At 37.0% G+C, this 7,858-nt stretch overlaps 1 pseudogene; it reads left to right on the top strand.

Moving 5' to 3' along the window:
* The first annotated feature begins 1,353 nt into the window (after positions 1-1,353).
* Positions 1,354-6,569, top strand: LOC100670922 (small ribosomal subunit protein eS7-like; annotated as a pseudogene).
* The last annotated feature ends 1,289 nt before the right edge of the window (positions 6,570-7,858 follow it).

Genomic DNA, 7,858 nt, shown 5'->3' with positions numbered 1-7,858 from the left:
TGGTAGAATCTGTGACAACTTCCAGATGACACAACCAAGGTTGATGCAGATGGCCCAAACTTGCTTGCTGAAAGTGAAGAGGACTTGAAGCGCTTCCTGATGAAGACCAAAGACCACAGCCTTCAGTTTGGATTGCACCTCAACATAAAGAAACCAAAATCCTCACAACTGGACCAACAAGCAATACCATAATAAACAGAAAATATTGAAGTTGTCAAGGATTTCATTTTACTTGGATCCACAATCAATGCCCACGGAAACAATAGTCAAGAAATCAAAAGACATTGCAATTGGGCAAATCCACTGCACGAGACCTCTTTAAAGTGTTACAAAGATGTCACTTTGAGGACTAAGGTGCTCCTTATTTTCAATCCCTTCATATGCATGCAAAAGCTTGACAATGAATAAAGAAGACCAAAGAAGAATTGATGCATTTGAATTATGATGTAGGTGAAGAATATTGAGTATACCATGGACTGCCGGAAGAACAAACAAACCTGTCCTGGAAGAAGTACAACCAGAATGCTCCTTAAGCAAGCAGGATGGCAAGACTTTGTCTTACATACTTTGGACATGTTATCAGGAGGGACCAGATCCTTGAGAAGGACATCATGCTTGGCAAAATAGAAGGTCTGCAAAAATGATAAAGACCCAATTAGATAGACTGACACAGTGCCTGCAACAATGGGCTCGAACATAGCCATGATCGTGAAGATGGCGCAGGACTGGGAAGTGTTTTGTACACACAGTCGCTGTGAGTTGTTGAAACTGACTCAGTGTGAGCAGTGATGTAAGTGCTGTTATACGTTGATCTTAGTCAGAACTCTAGGATTTTATGGGTTATCTTCTAGAAGAACATTTCATTCTAATTCAAAGACTAAAGACCTATAAGATGCCTTTTGCCCCTCCTACGTCCATTTGTAAAGTCGAAGGGAACTATATTTTAATTCAAATTTTTATTTGTGGGTTTAAGTAGTAGAAAAAATGTAAACTGCCGCACAATTAAATCATATAAGGCTTTGTATGTAGTATTATTTATTTTGTGATGGAAATACTTCTTGCTGGTGTTCCAAATGTCAGACCAGCCCTTACCTATTGACTCTGTTACACCTCACCTTGGGATTTCTGTCACCCCAGGATTGCTGTTGGTGAAATCAATGGAGGATCTCAGTCAGCAGGCTTTGGAGATGAAAACATAATTTTTCTCTTTTTCTCTAAAAAAATAATAAATTATATTAACATATTTCTGAAATAAATCCTGCTTGCTCACAGTGGATTTTTTCCCATAATGTTTTGCTGTATTCATTTTTTAAAATAGGCTATTTTTTAGAGGAGTTTTAGGTTTATAGAAAAATGGTGCAGAAGGTACAGAGAATTCCCTACAGTACCCTCTTCTCTTCATACTGTTTCTCCTATAATTTACATCTTGCATTTCTGTCGTAAATTTGTTTCCGTTGATGAACAAAAGTTGATGCGTTATTATTAACTGTATTGACAAGTACGTAATGTCGTGTCTCCGCCATTAGAGTATCATACAGCATAGCTGCACTGCCCTAAAAATGCTCTATGCTTTATCTATTCATCCTTATCCTTCAACCTCAAATTCCTTTCAACCACTGATCATTTCATTGTTTTCTATAGATTTGCTCTTTCCAAAATGTCATATAGTTAGAATTAGACAGGATGTAGCTGTCTCAGACTGGCTTCTTTCACTTACGAATATGAATTTAAGTTTCCTCCATATCTTTTTATCACTGAATAATACTCTGTTGTATGGATGTACCATAGTTTCTTTATCCATTCACCTGTTGAAGGGCATCTTGGTTTCATCCAGTGTGGGGCAATTATGAATAAAGCTGTAATTCTTCTCTCTCGTTTCCTATAAAATTGCTGTCATACATTTTACTTCTCCATAAGATGTTGTTAACTGCTGTCAAGGCGATTCTAACTCATGGCAACTCCATGTGTGCAGAGTAGAATTGCTCCATAGGGTTTTCAAGGCTGTGACCTTTTCTTAGAAGATCTCCAGGCCTGTCTTCTGAGGTGACTCTGGGTAGGTTCAAACTACCAGTCTTTCTGCTAGCAGTTGAATGCATAAAAATTTGTGACACCCAGGGACTTTTGCATAAGCTATAATCATCCAATATATTGCACTATTTTTTTTAAATAGTTATCTTTTAGATCAGCTAAGGATAAGAAAAATTTAAAAATATATATATTTTGCCGTCATTTATTCCTTCTTGAACACTCTTCCTTTCTTTAAGTAGCTCTAAGTTTCTGACCTATATCATTTTCCTTCTCTCTGAAGAACTTCTTTTAACATTTCTTGCAAGGCAGGTTTGTTGTTGTTACCTGCCATCAAGATTGCTCTGACACATGGTGACTGTATGTACAACAGAACAAAGTGTTGCCCAGTCCTGTGTCATATGCTTGAGTCCATTGATGAGGCGTTGTCTCAGTCTTTCTCATTGAGGGTTTTCCTCATCTTTGTTGGTTCTCTACCACATTAAACACGATGTCCTTTTCTAGCAATTGGTCTTTCCTGATGATGTGTCCGTGTCCAAAGCAAATGAGCATAAGACTCACCATTCTTACTTCTAAGAAGCATTTCAGCTGTATTTCTTCTAAGATTGATTTGTTGTTTCTTTTGGCAGTCCTTGGTATACGCAATATTATTTGAAAATACCACAATTTAAATGCATCAATTCTTCTTTTGTTTTCTTTTTTCATTGTCCAGCTTTTGCATTCGTATGAGGTGATTGAAAAGACCGTGACTTGGGACAGGTGCACCTTAAACATCAAAATAATGTCTTTCTGTTCTAGGACTTTAGAGAGGTCTTTTGTAGCAGTTTTGCCCAATGCAACCATACACTGTTTGATTTTTTGACTGCTGCTTCCACGGATGTTGACTGTTGATCCCAGTGGAATGAAATCTTTGACAACTTCAATGTTTTTCTCCAAAGGCAAGTTTAGTGGTTACAAATTCTCTTACTTTTTGTTTGTTTTGGAAAGTTTTTATTTCTCTGTCACTTTTGAAGGATAATTTTTCTGGGTACAGAATTCTAGGTAATTTTTTTTTTTTTTGTAGTTTTTGTTATTGTTGTTTTCCTCTCAACACTTTAAATGTTTCACTATTCTCTCTGTTTGATTGCATGCACTTTTCTGAAGAAAAGTCCAATGTAATTCTTATTCCTGTGATCCCATCCCCAGCTTCATTCATGAATTTGTCTTTGATTTTCTACAACTGAAATATGATATGCCTAGGAACCACGTCATATCCTGTTTCCTGGCTGTCTTCTAGAATTTTCCCCCGGTACACTTGTGCCGCTTCCATCTTACTGCCCAAATCACATATAAGCCCTGCTTCCGCATTGCTCGGGGAGCTGGATCTGAGGAACTTTCTCCCGGCTCTTGCTCTGTGCATTGCAATAAAGTTACTTTCTCTTTCTCAAAGACTAGTGTCCAGACAATTGGCAAGTCAGAGTGCACTGGACAAGGACCCACCTTTCTGGGTTTGATAACACTGCTAGCATCCATTCACAGTCCTATGCATCCTTGGGACACCATTACAGCTTCTTGTTCTTTGCTCTACTTGGTTGTACCTTGTGATAATTAACTGTAGGATTTCTATCCTTACTAGCTTCAGTGGAAAGGTAGTTTTATGGGTTTTATTTCCCCATTACTCTTTTTTTTTTTTAATTGTACTTTAGATGAAGGTTTATAGAGAAAACTAGCTTCTGATTAAACAATACACATTTTGTTTTGTGACATTGGTTGCCAACCCCACTACAAGTCAACACTCTCCCCTTCTCGACCTTAGGTTCCCCGTTACCAGCTTTCCTGTCCCCTTCTGCTTTCTTGTCCTTGTCCCTGGAGTAGTGTGCCTATTTAGTCTTGTTTTGTTTTATGGGCCTGTCTAATCTTTGACTGAAGGGTGAGTCTCAGGGGTGACTTCATTACTAATTTAAAAAGGTGTCCAGGGGTGTATTTCCCCTTTACTCTTGTTTTATGGTCTCTAAATTATATTTATTTAGTAGAAGTAGGAAGTTTTAAAACAAGGTGTTGTTATATTCCTTCCAGAGTGGAAGACTGTTCTTCAGAAGTCTGAACATAAAGGTGCATTACATTAATTTATTTATCATGGATGCTTTTGTTGGGCAAAGTTTTAATAACTTATTTTTCTATAATGATTAAAAAATAACAATTTAGGGGCCTCTTCACAGGCTGGCGCTCACCAATAAAAAGGCCATGTTCGGTTTAAGCACAAAGACTGTGAAGCCCAATGGCAGACACATGAGCTGGAGATGAACTCGGACCTAGAGGCTCAGGTAAGGGAGCTGAGTATAACAGCAGCCAAGGAAACTGAACTTGGTGGTGGTTGGGAAACTATTATAATCTTTGTCTTTCCTCTCATCTTTCCATGAAATCCAGATCTGGCTAGTAAGTGAACTGAAGAAAAAGTTCAGTGAAAATCACATTGGCTTTATTGCTCAGAGGAGAAGTCTGCCTAAACCAACTCAAAAAAGCCATACCAAAGAAATAAAAAATAAGCAAAAGTATCCCTACAGGCACACCCTGACAGCCACGCATGATGCAATTCTTGAAGACTTGGTCTTCCCAAGTGAAATCTTGGAAAAGGAAGTCTGTGTAAAACTGGATGTCAGCCAGCTTTTAAATGTTCATTTGGCCCAAGTACAGCAGAACAATGTTGAATACAAGGTTGAAACATTTTTCTGGTGTGTATAAGAAGCTCACAGTTAAGGATATTAATTTTGAATTTCCAGTGTTTCAATTGCAAACAAAAATGACAAGGTATCATCCACACACACACACATACACAAATTAGAATGGCTGACTTACTATTATAGCATAGCATTCCAGTAATTATTAGTTGGTGTTTTTATATAAATAGTCTGCCTTTCACAGTTTCTAAAATTTTTTCTTAGCCACTGCAAACTGAATAGGAGTAAGAAATACGGTTTTGTTGCCAAAGCATGATGGATCATACAGTCATTCTATAAGTACTTTAATATTTGTTTGTACTTTACAGAACACTCCAGTCAATAAAATATGGATCCAGATAGTTGTCCAACAATAGAATTTGGATGGTAAAACTATTTGCATAATTATGAAAATTATGTAGAGTGAAGAATTGGCCAAGTTTTGGGGTAACTATTTCTTTATTTTACAACCTCTTACTCTGAGTTAAAGTAGGAAAGTGTTTTCATCTATAAATTAGCACAGGAAAAAATAGTTCTTATTCTAGTCCATTGTCAGTGCTTAGCTAAACACACTCCCAGGATTTCACCAACTCTTTTAATTGACAATCTTTTCTTATATGTCAATCCATTCACACACCTTCTCCTTCAATGAGGAAAATTGTCAGATACCTGCTCAACTATCTGATCTCTCTGCTTTCTTTGTTGCTTCTTTCAAATTTATTCTGTTTCTAAAACAAGTCCAATTATGCTGTCCCTTCGCTTTAAGCCATTCAGTGGGCTCCTATTGTAGTAAACATGACATCTAAGCTCCTTACAGTGTCCTTCAAGTACATAAGTACATTAGCTCTTATATCTGCACCTTTCGCTGACTATGCTCTACCCACAGGGGTCTTCATTCTGTTCTTCCCACATACCATGCTCATTAGTGCTTAAGAAGCATCAAACATACTAACCCCTTTACCTAGCAAGACCTTCCTCCCTACAGACCTAGGTAGGGATTCTTGTAGTAAATGGGATTGAGTTCATATATCACCTGTAATGTGGAACATTCCCTTGTAGCCTATATAAAATAATCCACCCCTCCACTGCCCAAATACCCTTTATTTTATTAAAATTATATTTTCTTTATACCACTTAGTGTATGTGTGGGTTTCAGAAGAACAAAAACACGTATTGATCATTTTTATGTTCCCAGCACCGAGGACACTATTTGGCACACATTACTTATGCAATAAATATGTATTCAAATCTATTTTTAATAATCTGCATTTAAACTTCTGTTACTTATTTGTACTTCATATAATTTTTGTTTAGGGGCCAAACATTAGTCAGGGAGTTTTACAGATACAAAAGGGATATCCCTTAGACCCATTACTGAAACATACACCTACTCAGTATTGCTTTTTTAATTTCAAAAAAGTGAGGGATCCCATGGTAGGCATCTGTATTAGCTTCCCATTGCTGCCATGGTAAATTACCACAACTGATGTGACATGAAGCAACAGATATTTATTTTCTCACAGTCCTGGAGGTTTGAAGTCTGAATCCAGTGTGTTGGTGGGGTCACGCTGTCTCCAGAGGCTCTAGGGGAAGGTCTTCCCTTGTCTCTTTCTTTGGCCCCAACATTCCTTGACTTGTGGTATCGTAACCCAATCCCTGCCCTTTCATCAGATGGTGCCTTCCCTGTGTGTCTCTGTCTGTGTCTCTTTTCCTTCTTTTGTAAGCCATAAAGAGATTAAGGCCCAGCCTAATAACCTTGTCTTCACTAATTGCATCTGCAATGACCCTATTTCCAAACAAAGTCGCATTCACAGGTACCGAGAATTAAGACTTCAACGTATCTTTTAAGGGACAAGATTCTACCCGTAAGTGAAATATGTACCTACAGTGTACAGCTTTTTGAATTTCAAAAAGGAGAGAGATTCCACACTAGGTATCTCATTTTGGTCCTTATATGTGATGACATTGCCCTCTATTCATCACTGTCCTGGAAAAGTAAGTCGTTGATTACATGTGTGTGTATGTAGCGTGTGTGTGTGTATTTATATAAAAATAGTTTTTTTTTTCTGTCTATTATAAACCATGTGACTATTGTGTTCTCGCCAGGTTGACCCAAATAAGAGCATTGACCTAATTGCCTGGCACATTTAACAAAAGCAATTTGAACACCCTGGTTTAGTTTTGACTCCAACAAAGGAGTTGTAATGACACACACATAAATAATTTGAGGAATTTGGTTATTTTGCTTTTTATCCTAGTCATACTCTGCTTCAGTGCTCATCTATGTCATAGCAGCTGACTTGGTGTGACACTTTCTGAAACCTTATGCTTTTTTTTCAAAGCAGCTTTTGCTAAGGTCATTTCACAAGAGCTCAATTTTAACAGAGGGGTGAAATGTTCTCGGGACATAACTGGGAGAGACTAATTATAAATATTTATTGAATTATACTGATTCTCAACACCATAGACCTAAAAAAAAGCATGTATTTGTTTATTTGGTATTTACGAGGGCAAAGAACAGGAGAGAGGAGTGTGTGGAATGAAGTTCCAGGAATCCTGTCGAAGGAGAGGCCCGATGTTTACCTGAAATTACATTTTAAAAATAACAATAATTAAAAAAACTGTAAATGCATTCACACAAAATTTCAATAAACTAGATTTGAAATTGTAATAAATGTAGAATTGGACCTTTATTTTCTTTTAATGATACAGGCTTTGTTAAGAAGAGATAAATTCAAAGAACAGAGAAAATGATATTCTTCAAACCGAACTTGACCTCTTTTATTTGCTTTTGCCTTATGTTCAAGTTTCAAAAAGAAAACTATATAATAATACAAAGTTTAACAGAAAATCAAGTAGGTACTTTCTTTTTTGAAATTTTAAAATATAAATTTGACCGTATGAAATAACCATAAGAATATTAGCATTGAATAATTCATTTGGATCAGTGCTGGAGGACAAGGTTCGAGTCGTACTGTCTATATTATCTGATATGCTAATGGAAGACAATATTGGTAATCCACGCACTGTCAGCATGTGTGATAGGTTGCCATGGCAGCCTCATTTATTTTAACTTCCTTACATCCGCACTCTTTGGCACGTGGCTTTACTATTTCTCTAACAAAAGAAACAGCAAC

Source organism: Loxodonta africana, chromosome 26 (assembly GCF_030014295.1).
Source record: "Loxodonta africana isolate mLoxAfr1 chromosome 26, mLoxAfr1.hap2, whole genome shotgun sequence".
Lineage (NCBI taxonomy): Eukaryota > Metazoa > Chordata > Mammalia > Proboscidea > Elephantidae > Loxodonta > Loxodonta africana.
This window is presented reverse-complemented; position numbering and strand designations above follow the sequence as displayed.